We start from the raw sequence: 17,560 nt of genomic DNA, 5'->3' as shown, positions 1-17,560 counted from the left end.
CTTCCCTCCACTCTAACCCAAGCCAAAACTTTTGTGCAAACATTAACATTTGTTTTCAAACATTAGAAACCTAAGCATTATGCTTTTGATTTTCAAACTTTCTTTTCATAACACTTACTTTGAATTGAATCCTTAAGTCAACTTTGACCATATTTTTCAAATACTTCTCATTGGTAAATATAACTCATTCAAATGCTTTGTGGTTTCAATGGCCACTTCTTATCAAAACTTTTCATAACCATTAGCTATTAGGTTTGAGTTATCCTTGAGGTTGATATAATACTCACCTATATCCTTAGTGATGGACAATGAGTCTTCCATGCTTATTATAGGGTTAACCCCTCACTAGCATGTTGAAGCTATCCTCAAATGGTGGATTTGTGGTTTTAGGTTGAGTTTATTCCCTTGGATAACAAAAGACCTTAAGGCTTTTGGACCAATCAATTCACCAACTTGTTTTGAGATTTTTACCCCGAACTACGAGGTTTTGATCCTAATCTTTTTTAAGATGGTACATAGGCAGTGGGTTTATCCATTCAAACACAAATATGTAAATAATTTGTACATTCTCCTCTCATCCCCCCAATCATGTTTGCACAAATAACTTTCAAAAATACCAACCTACCTTACAGCAATTGTGAAAAGGGCTCCATAGGAGTACCTAGGATGTTTTGGGTGCCTAAAACCTTCCAATTTCATAACCAACCCCCTTACCCTGATCTCTGACATTTTTATTAGTTTTTGATTCGATAAAACTTCTCGGTTTTTGTTCGCTTTCTAACCTTTCCTTTGGATAAATAGAAGTGGGGTGGCGACTCGATTTGTATGATTTACTTTTGATTTAGTCAATAAATCTAAAGGTAACGAATACCCCGCTACACCAGCCTCGCAATAATAATAACACCAACACCAACAACTACGAGAGGAAAAGGGTAACTTTTGATCTGATTCTGATGACCTATGCTGAGCTTTATCCTTCCTTGATCGATAGGAAGTTGATAACTCCACGAGACCCTCCTGCTGTACCGACCAACCCTTAGTGGTGGTATAAGCCCGAGCTTCATTATGTGTATCATTTCGGTGCTCCCGAACATGACGTAGAGAACTGTTACCCCTTGAAGACCAAGGTGCAAGACCTTGTGAGAAGTGGGATATTGTTTTTTCAGGACGTAGGTCCAAATGTAAAGAAGAACCCATTGCCCGAGCATGGGAAAGCAACTGTCAATATGGTCCAGGGATGCCCTGGCAAATACAAAGTCCTTTATGTGAATGACATAAGGTAGTCTTTGGTCGAGATGCATAAGCCGTTGTGTGAACACAGCCATTACGAGCATGACCATGATAAGTGCCAGGTGTGCACTATTAATGAGAGAGGATGTCGTCAAGTGAGAAGGGACATCCAGGAGATATTGGATCAAGGGATGATTGAGATACTTCAAAATCGTAATGAGGACAAAGTCGATGTTATCACCCCCGTGTTTAAAATTCCTGAGCCTGTTGTTATCAAGTATGATGGTAGCAAGAAGAAAGTATCGCCAACTCTTGTGATAAAGCCAGCGGCTCCTGTCCCGTATGTATCAGACAAAGTTGTTCCTTACTGATACAACGCAGTCATGATGGAGGATGGAAAGGAGGTGTCGTTGCCCTCAACTTCTATGGTGAGCATTTCAGATGTCAGTGGAGTGACCCGTAGTGGTCGTGTTTTCTCGGCTCAGCGGAAATCCCATGAGGACATCATGAAGAGAACTGCTGTTAATCCTGCCGGTCCCGTGGGGACTTCTTCTTTACATTTTTTTGTTCATGTCGTGAAGGGTGTTGACCCTGTTGCTGTTAAAAATAATAATACTCCTATCCTGGTTGGCCAGTCTGGCATTTTGAAAGAGGATGGTGATGAGATGTTGAGGCTCATCAAGAGGAGTGAATATATTATTATTGATCAGCTGCTACAAACTCCATCAAAGATATCTGTCTTATCTTTGTTGATGAATTCCGAGCCACACCGCGAAGCTTTATAGAGGGTGTTGGATGTGGCATACGTGGACCACGATGTCACAATAGAGCAGTTTGATAGCATTGTTGCAAATATAATCACTTGCAACAATTTGAGTTTCTGTGATGCTGGTCTTCCCGAGGAGGGAAAAGACCACAATTTGGATTTACACATATCTTTGAACTGTAAAGATGATGCCTTGTCCAATGTGTTGGTGGACACAGGGTCATCCCTTAATGTGTTGCCAAAATCCACTCTTGCTAAACTTTCATATCAAGGGCCTCCCATGAGGCAGAGTGGGGTGGTTGTGAAGGCGTTTGATGGATCACGCAAAACTATGATCGGCGAATTAGAACTCCCGATCAAGATTGGACCTAGTGATTTTCAGATCACTTTTTAGGTCATGGACATCCATCCGTCTTATAGCTGTTTGCTTGGAAGACCGTGGATTCACGAGGCAGGCGCCGTGACATCCACCCTGCACCAAAAGTTGAAGTTCGTGAAGAACAAGAAGTTGGTGGTGATAGGGGGAGAGAAGGCTCTCTTGGTCAGTCATTTATCTTCCTTCTCCTATATCGACGCTGAGGATTAGGTTGGGACTCCGTTCCAAGCCTTATCTTTTGTTGAGCCTTCAAGGAAAGGACTTTCTTCATTTGTCTCCTATAATGATGCGAAGTTGGCCATTGAGCATGGTGCAACCACTAGTTTGGGGAAAATGATTAAGTTGGAAGATAACAAGTCCCGATCTGGCATATGGTATTCTTCTGGTGTTTCCAATGATCGTGGGTTGTTCCATATTGGAGGTTTCATCCATACCATTGAAGATCAGGAAGATACTGCCATTGTCGAAGATGATGAAGAGGAAGACCTTGGCAACTTTGTTATACCCGGAAGAATCTGCAATAGTAAGGTCGATGTTGATGTTCCAACAAGTATCCACAAGTCAACGTAATGTGTTCATTTTGTTCAAAAACCCTTCTCCCATGCCAAAAGGAGAAGTGAAGACATTATTGGCATGATTTGATTAATACAATGATATTCATTCAATAATCTCATGTTAAATGTTTGTTTTTTTCAAAATTATTTTTCCTTTTTGCTTTTTGCATGAAATTGGTGATCACCATAAAACCCTAAAAAAGAGAATAAAATCAATTTTTCATCTGCATAATGATTCGCCTTGTTTGAATTCTGAAATCTCTTTTATACTTAAAATCATTATGCAGGTTAATCAAACCCATTGAACATAATGATCCAACACCATCTCCCAACTTTGAGTTTCCTGTATTTAAGGCAGAAGAAGATGATGTTGAAGAGATTCCTGATGAGATTACCCATCTGCTTGAGCACGAGGAGAAGATCATTCAGCCGCATCTTAAGAATCTGGAAACAGTCAACTTGGGGTCTGAAGATTGCATTCGTGAAGTAAAGATTGGGGCACTCCTTGAAGAGTCTGTTAAGAAGGGGTTGATTGAGTTGCTACGAGAATATGTCGACGTCTTTGCCTGGTCGTATGAAGACATGCCTGGTCTGGATACTGATATTGTGCAACATTTCTTGCCGTTGAAGCCTGAGTATGTGCCTGTGAAGCTGAAGCTCAGAAGAACTCATCCTAATATGGAAGTGAATATTAAAGAAGAAGTTTAGAAGCAAATTGATGCGGGGTTTTTGGTGACTTCTACATATCCTCAATGGGTGGCGAATATTGTGCCTGTGCCTAAGAAATATGGAAAAGTCTGAATGTGTGTGGATTACCGTGACTTGAATAAGGCTAGTCCAAAAGATGATTTTCCTCTAACACACATTGATATGTTGGTAGACAATACGGCTAAATTCAATGTCTTTTCATTTATGGACGGATTTTCCGGTTATAATCAGATTAAAATGGCACCCGAGGATATGGAGAAGACAACATTCATCACACCTTGGGGAACATTTTGTTACCGAGTGATACCCTTCAGTTTGAAGAACGCCGGAGCCACGTATCAACGCGCTATGACTACCTTATTTCATGATATGATGCACAAGGAGATTGAGGTGTATGCCGATGATATGATTGCAAAGTCGAAAACGGAAGTTGAATATGTAGAACACTTGTTGAAGCTTTTCCAACGTTTGAGGAAGTATAAACTTCGCCTGAATCCGAACAAGTGTACATTTGGAGTCCGTTCCGGCAAGTTATTGGGCTTTATTGTCAGCGAGATAGGTATTGAAGTTGATCCTGCCAAGGTCAAAGCAATACAAGAGATGCCTGCGCCCAAAGCTGAGAAGCAAGTTTGAGGTTTTCTTGGCCGCTTGAATTACATTTCGAGATTTATATCCCACATGACTGCCACATGTGCGCCTATATTCAAGCTCCTCCAGAAAGATCAGCGTCATGATTGGACCAAGGATTGTCAAAAGGCCTTTGATAGTATCAAAGAGTATTTGTCTGAGCCTCCGATTCTGTCTCCGCCTGTTGAAGGGAGACTGATAACACTGAAATTTACCGTATTTTCGACTCCAATTTCACATGCATTCTAGTTGTTTTATTGTTATTTTGTTGTGTTATTGCTATGTTTTCCTTTGTTTTCAGGTTTTTACTTTAATCGGAGCCCCGATCGAGAAAAGGAGTGAAAAAGAGCTAAAAACCCTAAAATTCAGCATTTTGTACTTGTGGCCTACCCCATGGCTGGCGCCATAGACCCTGCCATGACGTGTCCAAGCTCAACTTCCCTCAACTTCCATGTTCCCCACTACTTCCACTAAGGCGCCTAAGTTTGGCCTTGTGCCGGGCGCCATGGCCTTGTGCCGGGCGCCACAAGAGGAAAGTTTTTCCCTCCCATTTTCAAGTTGAAGGGCATCCTTGTCATTTCCATCTTTTTACTTGCTTATAAATAGAAACTCGAAATCACTTTTACAATCATCCAAACTTAGAGCAGAGGCAAACTCAGAACAACTTTGTTTCACTTAGGCATATATTCAGTATTTTAAAGTGGTAATCGCTTCGCATTTGAGTGTTACCACAATTGTGTAATTGAGTCTGTGATAGAGTCTGTAATCGAGTTTGGAGCACTTTGGAAGGAAGTTAATCCTGCCGCCATTTTCATTTCTCCTTTGCAATTTACTCAACTCTCCGATTGGAGCAGGTTTTTATTACTTGTCTTTATCTTATTTATTTTCCGCACTCGCTTTACTTTATTTATTTTCTCGCACTCGCTTTAAATTGTTTATTTCCTCGCACTCGCTTTACTTTATTTATTTTCTCGCACTCGCTTTAAATTGTTTATTTCCTCGCACTCGCTTTACTTTATTTATTTCCTTGCACTCGCTTTAATTTTATTTATTTCCTCGCACTCGCTTTACTTTTATTTATTTCCTCGCACTCGCTTTAAATTATTTACTTTCCGCACTCGCACTACTTTTATTTACTTTCCGCACTCGCACTACTTTTATTTAAATTAATGCACTTTTACTTTACCATGTGTAACTGAATTTATAAGGTTAGAATGTAAGGATCGTAATCGAACTAATAATCCGTACAATTGTTAGTAGAATCACTTAAGGGCTATTTTAACTTTCAACTTAAGTTTTCCCGCACTTCAATTCCGTTGGGTAAGATCGAAAGTCGTCCAACGTCTATCTAAACTTAATTGTTTTTAACTATTTCAAAAACAGCGAAAGCGCTTTGTTTAGTTCATTAGGAGTTTTTTACTTAAGAAGAAAAGAGATTTTAAAACTATTTTCGGACGCGTTCATAAGCTTAGAGTCTGGTTCGTAAGAAGCTCTTTTGGTTAAGAAATCCAGGTTATAATACTTTTCAACTTAGTCAAGATACTATATTTCTTAAAAATAGGTTTACTACTCTAACACAATGCGCGCCTTTTTATAAGTGGCAATAAGAGGGTTTGATTAGGGGGTACAACTCGGTTCTGAATACGGGAAAGCGACAGTTCCTGTTAAATTAGTTCTTTTTAGAGTAGGAGACATTGCCCATAAGTAGTTCTATTAGCAAGTACTTGGACTATCAATTGATTATGTGAATTACATTCGACCCTGTCTTTATTAATTAATCTTCATTCAATACTTTACTTTTTATTTGCACACTCTAAAAACACATATTTTGATTGCCTTTGATAAACACCATAACAATAGTTAACGATAGATTGACACTTGGTCTCTGTGGATTCGACAATCTTTTATATTACTCTGACGCGTTCATATACTTGCGAAACAACCGCATCAAGTTTTTGGCGCCGTTGTCGGGGACCAATTTCGTCAAATTTCATTTTCCTGTTGTTATATCATTTAGACTTAGGCTATTTCCCGCCGGTCAATGCGAAGAACTCGCAACACCAGAAGTTTAAGCTTAGTATACCCTCTGGCGGAACCTGAACGTTACGCTCGCGCACGTTTATTCTTTCATAGAATTAAGAGAGCTATGGCCGAAGATCAAAACCAAAGACCTCTTAAAGATTTCGCTCAACCATCAAATGAAGAACCTAGTTCTAGTATAGTAAACCCAATCATCCCAACTAATAATTTTAAACTTAAACCATCCCTGTTGCAACTAGTGCAACAGAGACAATTCGTAGGTCTCGCTACTGAGAATCCAAACCAACATTTAAAAATATTTCTTCAATTAGCAGACACTTTTAAAACCAATGGAGCTTCTCCTGAGGAAATACGTTTAAGATTATTTCCTTTTTCCCTCAGAGATAAAGCCCTATCATGGTTAGATTCCCTTCCACCCAATTCCATTACGACTTGGGATAACCTTAGAAGAATATTTGTTGCTAGATATTTTTCCCCCAAGTAAAACCGCCGTTCTTCGAAACCATATAACCAGATTTCTCAAAACCAAGGAGAATCACTGTTCGAAGCTTGGGAGAGATATAAAGAGTTGTTACGAGCATGCCCACATCATGGTTTAGAAAATTGGTTAATCATTCAAACCTTCTATAATGGACTTCACTATAACACAAAGATGACCATCGACGCTGCCGCAGGCGGTGCTCTGATGAACAAACCTTATCCTGAAGCTAGTGCCCTCATCGAAGATATGGCTCAAAACCATCAATCATGGGGAGTCGAACGAGCGACAGTAGAGAAGAAGGAAGCCCAAGGAGGAGTGCATGAACTAAGCTCTATAGACATGATGCAAGCTAAAATGGACGCATTAGCCCTTAAGGTCGAGCATATGTGCATAAACACGAATAGTGTAGCCGCAGTTTCGTCGGATTGTGAGATATGTGGAACCAAAGGACACCAATCTGCAGAATGCAGTCTATTAAACGAAACCCACTCCGAGCAAGTGAATTACACCCAAGAGAACCCATATTCGAATACCTATAACCCTGGATGGAGGAATCACCCGAACTTCTCCTATAAAAACAATAACCCTATTCAAAATAATGCACCTCCGAGACCTAGTTATCAAGCCCCAAGATCAAATCAACCTATGCAACCTGTGCCACCAAAGCCGAGCCTTGAGAAAATTATGGAAAATTTTATCACTGCTCAAACCCAACAAAACAAGGAGTTCATGAACCAAAACATTCATGTTAACGAATTGATTACTCAGTTAGGAACCAAGGTTGACCAAATAGTTACTCATACCAAGATGCTTGAAACCCAGATCTCTCAGGTAGCTTTAAACCAAGCCCCTCAGACGACATCTGGAGGACAATTCCCTGGACAACCTCAACAAAATCCGAGAGGACAAGCCAATGCCATTACCCTACGAAGTGGGAACGCTTATGATGAGCCACCAAACCCTAGATTGAGTGAACCCGAAATTTCTAAGGAATATACCAAATCCCCAGACGAAGTAAAGGAACCAGAGGAATCTGAAAACCAGGAAGGTCAAGAAAAAGGAGAAGAACCTAAAGATAAAACTTACGTACCACCCCCGCCATATAAACCACCTATACCATATCCGCAAAGACTCAAACAAACCCAGATCAATAAACAATATCAAAAATTTATTAAAGTTATAGAAAAACTTCATGTAGAAATCCCTTTCACAGAAGCCATCGCCCAAATACCTTCTTATGCAACGTTTCTCAAAGACATCCTTACCAACAAACGTAGACTTGACGATCTGGAGCCTTTGGAATGTAATGCTATTTCCGAGGACAAACTAGCAAAGAAAGATAAAGATCCTGGAAATTTCTCCATTCCTTGCCTTTTGGGTAATCATGTCATCGAAAAAGCTTTTCTAGACTTAGGAGCTAGTGTGAGCTTAATGCCTTTAGCAGTTTGTGAGAGGTTAAACTTAGGAGAATTACAACCCACTAAGATGTCACTTCAGTTAGCCGATAGATCTGTTAAGTATCCGATAGGAATTTTAGAAGATGTTCCTGTTAGGATAGGTCAGTTATTTATCCCTACTGATTTTGTTGTCATGGACATCAAAGAGGACAATGATATACCAATCCTTTTAGGTAGACCATTCTTATCGACGGCAGGAGCCATAATAGATGTCAAGAAAGGAAAGTTGACATTTGAGGTAGGTGACGAGAAAATAGAATTTATACTTTCGAAATTTCTTATGGCACCTGTGATGGGAGACTCGTGTTATGCCTTAGATATCATTGATGAATGTGTTAGAGAATTAGAACAAAAAGAAATTATAAAAACAATTAAGTTACCATCAACTCTCATAAGGGAAGATGATAACTTTAAGAAACCCTACATCGATGATAACCTTTACGAATGTTTATCCCTTACTCCAGATCCTATGCCATGCCCTAAGAAACCAACGTTAGAACTTAAGGAACTGCCTAAGAACCTGAGATATGAGTTCCTCAATGAAAAGATGAACCGTCCAGTTATAGTCAGTGCTACCTTGAGCCAAGAGGAAACGAACCAACTTTTAGACGTTTTACGAAGATATCCCTCAGCCTTAGGATATAATATCTCTGACCTGAAAGGTATAAGCCCATCCGTATGCATGCATTGGATTTCGCTCAAAGAAGATTCAAAACCCTCCAGAGAACATCAGAGAAGAATAAACCCTATAATGAGTGATGTTGTTAAAAAGGAAGTTCTTAAGTTACTTGAGGCAGGTATAATCTATCAGATCTCGGATAGTAAGTGGGTGAGCCCTGTGCATGTAGTACCTAAAAAGGGAGGCATCACAGTCGTGCAAAACGATAAAGGCGAACATGTAGCAAAACGTTTAGAAGGAGGATGGCGGATGTGTATAGATTATAGAAAATTAAATAAAGCAACTAGGAAGGATCATTTCCCTTTACCATTTATAGACCAAATGTTGGAGCGTCTAGCCAAACACTCTTACTTTTGCTATCTAGATGGATACTCTGGATTCTTCCAAATACCTATCCACCCCGAAGATCAAGAAAAAACTACCTTTACATGCCCTTATGGAACTTTTGCCTACAGACGAATGCCATTCGGCCTCTTTTATGCCCCAGCTACTTTCCAACGCTGCATGATGTCAATCTTTGCAGATTACCTAGATGGTATCATGGAAGTGTTTATGGATGATTTCTCGGTTTGCGGATTTGATTTCCACAATTGTCTTGATAACCTTGAGAAAATCCTGGAGAGATGTGTGGAGGTGAACCTCGTGCTAAACTGGGAAAAATGTCATTTCATTGTAACCGAAGGAATAGTTTTAGGACATATAGTTTCCGAAAAAGGTATAGAGGTAGATAAAGCTAAAATAGAAGTTATAGAAAACCTAAAACCACCAAAAACCATCAGAGAAGTCCGAAGCTTTCTTGGACACACTGGATTCTACCGGCGTTTTATTAAGGACTTCTCCAAAATAACCAAACCTTTAACTGGACTTTTAATGAAAGATGCTGAATTCATTTTCGATGAAAAATGTAATGACGCGTTTAATCTTTTAAAGCAAGCGTTAGTATCTGCACCCATTATGAAACCACCTGATTGGTCAGAACCTTTTGAGATAATGTGCGATGCTAGTGATTATGTAGTTGGAGCCGTTCTAGGACAAAGGAAAGATAAAAAATACATGCCATTTATTATGCCAGTAGAACCCTAGATGCTTCCCAACTTAACTATGCAACAACTGAAAAAGAATTACTCGATGTAGTTTTCGCTATAGACAAATTTAGATCTTATCTAGTAGGAGCAAAAATTACAGTTTACACCGATCATGCTGCCATTCGTTTCCTATTAAGTAAAAAAGGATGCCAAGCCCAGGTTACTCCGATGGATTCTATTACTACAAGAGTTTGATTTAGACATAAGAGATAAAAAAGGCACTGAAAATGTGGTAGCTGATCACCTTTCTAGGCTAGAACATCTAAAACCAGAATTAGTACCCATAAATGTTGATTTCGCCTATGATAGACTGATAGCTATAGTAGAAACCATTGAAGACAATAACCTAAGCCCTCATGAGCACCCCCAAAATTCCTTAGCAATAAGTAACGTACCCTGGTATGCAAACTTCGTTAATTACCTAGCTGCTGATATAGTACCCCCTGATCTTGATTACCACCGCAAGAAGAAATTCTTCCACGATGTGAGAAACTTCTATTGGGACGAACCTCTCCTTTTCAAAAGGGGTAAAGATGGCATTTTTCGCCTTTGCGTTCCAGAAGAAGAGGTAAATAATATTATCGAGCATTGTCATTCTGCACCCTATGGTGGACATGCGAGCACCTCTAAGACATACGCCAAGATTCTTCAAGCTGGCCTATTCTTGCCTACCATGTGGCGTGATGTCTATGCTTGCATTGTCAAGTGTGATAGATGCTAACGCACTGGAAACATTTCAAGGCATGATGAAATGCCTCTAAGAAACATTCAGGAAGTAGAACTCTTTGAAGTATGGGGTATAGATTTCATGGGACCTTTTCCACCATCCTTAGGAAACAGGTATATCTTAGTAGCTGTAGACTATGTGTCTAAGTGGATTGAAGCTATAGCTCACCCACAAACGACACTAGGGTAGTAACCAAACTATTTAAAAACTATTTATTCCCTAGATTTTGAACACCATGTTTAGTCATAAGCGATGGAGGATCACACTTTATATCGAGAATATTTGACAAACTTTTAAGAAAATATGGAGTTAGGAATAGAGTAGCAACACCATACCATCCACAAACTAGTGGCCAAGTAGAAGTATCTAATAGGGAGATAAAACAAATCCTAGAGAAAACTGTTTCTACTTCTAGGAGAGACTGGTCTCAGAAGCTTCAAGAAGCATTATGGGCCTATAGAACGGCTTTCAAAACCCCTATAGGAACTACTCCTTATCAACTAGTTTATGGAAAATCCTGTCACTTACCGTTCGAATTAGAGCATAAGGCCTATTGGGCCATTAAAACTTTGAATTTAAACTATCTAGCCGCTAGAGAAAAGCGTACCCTAGACATTCATAAATTAGAAGAACTTAGGCAATCGGCCTACGAGAATGCCAAAATATATAAAGAGCGAACAAAAGCCTATCACGATAAAAGAATAGTAAAGAAAAACTTCAATATAGGCGATCTTGTTCTCCTTTTTAACTCTAGGTTACGACTCTTCCCTAGAAAGCTACGTTCAAGATGGACTGGTCCTTTCGAAGTATCCAAGATTCTAAGATCCAGAGCCGTGGAAATCAAGAACGATACCTGTAGTCCATTCGTTGTAAATGGACAAAGATTGAAGCTCTACGAAGGAGGAGACATTCCAGCATACTACTCAAGCCACACCCTTATTGATTCACCAATTCCTACTACTACAGGTGTATAAATTCTATTCGTCAAGCTAATGACGTTAAACAAGCGTTGTGTGGGAGGCAACCCATGGTTTTTCTTTCATTTTACTTTTTCACATTTATTTTATTTTATTTTTATTTTATTTTATCATATTTTGCATTGAGACTAAAATTTGAATGGTTTGCATTTTCAGGATCACTTTCTTAACTTTTACAGGATGCAGGATTTCGATGACATGCATGTGGCCTATAGAGATGATGCTCAGAGAGAGCGCTACATCGCTCTGTATCAGCGCCCTATGGCACCCACACGTTATCCTGATCAGCACTGTATGGAGGCACTGGGTATCGAGCCGAGTATCTGATTCCTTAGCCACCAGCTTCACTGGGACGAGTTTGCTAATGACTTGAGTAACACCTACAGGAACCTGGCATTGGAGTTCCTGAGTTCATTCGACTATGACCCATACTCTGGACCAGATGGGTATGCTGCTTTCAAGCTTTTTGGAGTTGAGTACTCTTTCAGCCAGAAAGAGTTCAACGACCTTTTGGGCTTCCAGACCACTCCTGATGTTATCCCGGAGACACCTATGGGATATTTTCTAGGTAAGGAGGTTGAGAAGTTTTAGAGTGATATATCGGGTGGTGGAAACCAGGATCCATCTATGCAGCTGTCTTATGTCATACATAACCCCGCCTTCAGATACTTTCAGATGATATTAGCACATTCCTTCTTGGGAAGGCCGGATGCAGAGACACTACTGAGTGAAGAGGAGATCTTCCTATTATTTTGTGCATCCCAGTCTCGCCCAGTAGCATGTGGGAAATTTTTTATTATACAGTCTCATCGGTATCTCTAGATCTACCGAAGGAGTCATCCATGTTGGCGGAATCATCACGCGGATTGCTGTCGCTTTAGGTTTGTCTCGCAAGCTGTTACATCTTCGGACCTACTGTGGGTACACTACCATGGACATCGACTTCTGTTTGACCAGAGGGTTGATGAAGAGAGCCTCTTTCCACCCATGTCAGTTCCGATTGCTAGTCGACAGCGAGGCTATTCATTATTTCACACTGCCAGATCCTATGATGACCAGTGTGCATGATCCAGCAAATTGGAGTTATGCTCTAGAGGGCCAGGGAGAGACCGTTGAGGAACCGAGATCACCACCCATTGCTGAATACACGCCTACACCACCATATCCTAGGATCACTGTTTTCTCTAATAATCTTTCATTACAGACACTCGACATCCGCACTCAGATTGCTGAGTGTCGTAGAGAGTTCGCAACGCTTAGACAGGAGGTGGCTGACCTCACTTTACAGATGGGAGTGTCCGATCTCACCCATGCTACTGAAGCCGACTGTCTATATCAGGAGATCGCAGAGCTCAAGCAGGAGGTAGCCATGCTCTGTGGATCCTCTCAGGAAGATGACATCCCTACTATATGATCTCACCATTCCATCTTATTTTATCTCTCTTTTATTTTATTTTTCTCGTATTCACATAACTCATTTTATATTATCGCATTTGGAATATTATATAAACTACGTCTATACATTGTTATTTCTAGTTTTATCTATATATGTCTTATGTTTGTTTTATTTGTATTTTAATTTTTCAGTTATTTAATTATTTATTAGTCTAATATTTAATTTTTGTTTCATTTTTATTTTTGTATTTACTTTTATAAAATTATGCAAGTCAAAGATACTAGGAAAATCACAAGACAAATGCTATCCGGACCCCTCAAAGCCAAAAGACAAGAGAAGCCCAAACCAAAGGACCAAAATCCGGCCTAGCCAGATTTTGCCTTGTGGCGCCCGCCATAGACCCTGTGGCGCCCGGCACAGAGTCTGTAAAAGGTCGGGGCAGAACCCCTTTCTTCACCATTTTTGCAACTTACAACCTTCTAAACCCATTTTTTCACCTTGGAAAAACATCCTTGAACCCACAAAAAGCTCATACTTTTCTAACCACCACACCGTACAAATCATTTTTCCGATTTCCATTTTCATTTTCATCCGTCGGATTTCGTAAAAATCCAACCTTTTCACAAACCACTTCATCTTCTTCATCACTTTTCAAGAGCTTTCAAATGGAGTTTAACGGATTCATTCTTCGAGAAGGGGAACCAGGGGATAGACAAAGAAAAATCATTGAACGGTTGCAAAATCGGGAAATCCTCCCGACAAGGTATGTTGATGAAAACTGTCTCTACACTTTAGGTATCTATCATAGCATATTTCATTTATTAGATAATTTAGGTTTGCATAATTTCTTTTCCAACAAATAACCCACCTATGAGCGGTTGACAATTGAATTTTTGAGTTCCTTAATTTATATTGTCAACCCTAACACTGCTAGCACAGTTGGTACTGTCAGATTTAGAATGTTTGTTGTTGAATACGAATTCAGTACCGACGAACTAGCCAGCTTGTTAGGAATCCCTCATGGGGACGGTGCTATTTGTGAGGCCCCTTTGGATTCCGAATGGTCTGTTGAGGTATTTTCCTTCTGGGAGCGTTTATCAAACACTTCCATAAACTCTTTTGAAGGAGTTCTTTCCTCAACTATCCATAACCCGACCATCAGAGTTTTTAGATATCTGTTGGCATGCACTATTTTTGGCCAGGAGAGTCCAAATAAGGTTAACGCTAGAGAGCTTCTATTATTACAAGGAGGCCTCACAAATAGACGTATTAATTCGGTCCCGTTCATGCTTGGTCATATGACTTTAACTTTGAATAAAGCGGGACCGATTTCTTTTGGTGGATTGATTACATCTATTGCTCGGGCGCTTAACCTGAACAATGAGATGGCTACCCTAGACCCCTTACCTCCTCGCACAATTAACCTAAAATTTCTGAGAGACATGAAATTGTGCCGTTTGAGGAGAGAAGGAGGCTATATGCTTATGGTTCATGGTGTAGCCATCCCATCTGTTGTTTTACCGTGCACTAGACGTACAGATGTACGAGATGAAAGGAATTGGACCTACGCTTTAGATGCCCCACCTGTTTTGGGTCCTCTTCCTCCTAACATGCCTGATGAGGCGGGACATGACACTGATGATGAATATGATTGGAGAGAGAGATCTCCCGTACCCCATGTGTCCCTCCATCATCCTTCACCACCACACACCGCACCATCTTCTTCTTCTGCAGGTACCACTCCTGGCTTCTATATTACAAAGGAGATGTGGTGTGACCACATGGCTAGAGAGCAAAGGCATGACGACCTACTCTCTACCATCCAGAAACAAATGGCGGATAACATGCGCTTCATGCAAGAGTCGCAGCGGAGGACAGACAGGTCCTATGACACTGTTCTAGAGTCCCTGCAAACAATCACAGATACACAAGCCCGTCAGTAAAACTACCACCAGAGACACATGGCACTCATTGAAGCCACTCAAAGTTCCATTATGGGTAACCTTCGAGAGGTGAGGACCGCTCAGGATGCCTTGCAGGCGAGGATGGATCAGAGAGACCGTCGTCGTACCCGATCCCGTCGTCCATCTCAGGATGGCGAGGGCACTAGTGGTCAGCAATAGGTTGTCAGGTAACTCTTCCCTTATCTTATTTCGAAACATTGGGGACAATGTTCGATTTAAGTGTGGGAGGAGACTCTATCGTCTTTTCTTTATTACCTTTCTCGTTTTTCCTTTATCGCTTTTTCTTTGCTGTTTTTAGATAGTTTATTTTCTTTTAGTTGTTTATTTTGCTTTTTAGTATAATGCATGAGTCTGACGAGTCACCAAATATAGTATATCTTTCGTACAATTATACCTCCTCATACCTTTAGCCCCACCGAATTTTTTTTGCAAAAGAAAATAGTGTTATTCCGAAAGTTTTCAGGTTTTAAAGACATGTTTTGAGTAAGGATGCGGTGACTTGGGAGAACTTTGCGAAACATCGGTATTATTTTAGCACCATAGACTTCGTAAATATAGGAACCACTCCCGAAACCCCATACACCATGGCCTTAATCATCATTTCCGTATAAGTCCTCAATAGTTTATCTCAGCAGTCAGCTCCGGCCTACGCATCCTCTACGTAGGGGACCGATGCAAATTAGTGAGTGATCTAGAAAAATAAAAAAATTATAGAAAGCAAAAAGGCAACTCCGGTATAGGTGACCCTCACAAAGTCATTTAAACCAAAGAATTGTAAAAATTTGCTACAAAAATAAAAATAAAAAGAAAAAGAAAAAGAAAAAGAAAAACTTCCCCACTGTCAGTTGGTTCAGAGGTATCTGGCACTGAACTCGGTAGGGCGGATTACGATCCGATCCCCCACAACTACAGTTGGGTCCAATAAAAGGGTTTACACATATTTATGTGCCAGAAACCCCATGCTCAGATCATAATCACTAACAGGCCACTCTACTATGAAGCATGTACGGATAACGGGCTTAATGTGATTGCGCCTGAATGAAAAGGACACAAAAAGCGACGAAGAGGCAGGCCTAGGTATTGTGGGATAATATGGGTTGGTTAATATTGGAATGAAGTTTATGTCCGTATATGCGGATCAGTGTCATCATGATACCCTTAGTTCACTCAGTTAGTACCTATCACTGCATTCCGACTTGAACTTAGAATTTTTACCTGAAGCACTCGTTTACACAAATTTTCTTTTATTGAACTTTTTAATGTTTTGCTTGAGGACAAGCAAAGGTTTAAGTGTGGGAGAGTTTGATAATACTGAAATTTACCGTATTTTCGACTCCGATTTCACATGCATTCTAGTTGTTTTATTGTTATTTTGTTGTGTTATTGCTATGTTTTCCTTTGTTTTCAAGTTTTTACTTTAATCGGAGCCCCGATCGAGAAAAGGAGTGAAAAAGAGCTAAAAACCCTAAAATTCAGCATTTAGTACTTGTGGCCTACCCCATGGCTGGCGCCATAGACCCTTCCATGACGTGTCCAAGCTCAACTTCCACGTTCCCCACTACTTCCACTAAGGCGCCTCAGTTTGGCCTTGTGGCGGGAGCCATGGCCTTGTGGCGGGCGCCACAAGAGGAAAGTTTTTCCCTCCCATTTTCAAGTTGAAGGGCATACTTGTCATTTCCATCTTTTTACTTGCTTATAAATAGAAACTCGAAATCACTTTTACAATCATCCAAACTTAGAGCAGAGGTAAACTCAGAGCAACTTTGTTTCACTTAGGCATATATTCAGTATTTTAAAGTGGTAATCGCTTCGCATTGGAGTGTTACCACAATTGTGTAATCGAGTCTGTGATAGAGTGTGTAATTGAGTTTGGAGCACTTTGGAAGGAAGTTAATCCTGTCACCATTTTCATTTCCGCTTTGCAATTTACTCAACCCTCCGATTGGAGCAGGTTTTTATTACTTGTCTTTATCTTATTTATTTTCCGCACTCGCTTTACTTTATTTATTTTCTCGCACTCGCTTTAAATTGTTTATTTCCTCGCACTCGCTTTACTTTATTTATTTTCTCGCACTCGCTTTAAATTGTTTATTTCCTCGCACTCGCTTTACTTTATTTATTTTCTCGCACTCACTTTAAATTGTTTATTTCCTCGCACTCGCTTTACTTTATTTATTTCCTCGCACTCGCTTTACTTTTATTTATTTCCTCTCACTCGCTTTACTTTTATTTATTTCCTCGCACTCGCTTTAAATTATTTACTTTCCGCACCCGCACTACTTTTATTTACTTTCCGCACTCGCACTACTTTTATTTAAATTAATGCACTTTTACTTTACCATGTCTAACTAAATTTATAAGGTTAGAATGTAAGGATCGTAATCGAACCAATAATCCGTACAATTGTTAGTAGAATCACTTAAGGGCTATTTTATCTTTCAACTTAAGTTTTCCCGCACTTCAATTCCGTTGGGTAAGATCGAAAGTCGTCCA

At 40.0% G+C, this 17,560-nt stretch overlaps 1 non-coding gene across 1 annotated transcript; it reads right to left on the bottom strand.

Moving 5' to 3' along the window:
- Positions 1-6,792: 6,792 nt before the first annotated feature.
- On the bottom strand, positions 6,793-6,898 carry LOC127134215 (small nucleolar RNA R71). Its single transcript, XR_007807969.1, has one exon. It is a non-coding gene; the product is annotated as a small nucleolar RNA R71 (small nucleolar RNA).
- Between the last annotated feature and the right edge of the window lie 10,662 nt (positions 6,899-17,560).

This window comes from Lathyrus oleraceus, chromosome 3 (genome assembly GCF_024323335.1).
Source record: "Lathyrus oleraceus cultivar Zhongwan6 chromosome 3, CAAS_Psat_ZW6_1.0, whole genome shotgun sequence".
Classification (NCBI taxonomy): domain Eukaryota; kingdom Viridiplantae; phylum Streptophyta; class Magnoliopsida; order Fabales; family Fabaceae; genus Lathyrus; species Lathyrus oleraceus.
The sequence above is the reverse complement of the archived record's forward strand: the minus strand, read 5'-3'. Positions and strand labels throughout refer to the sequence as shown.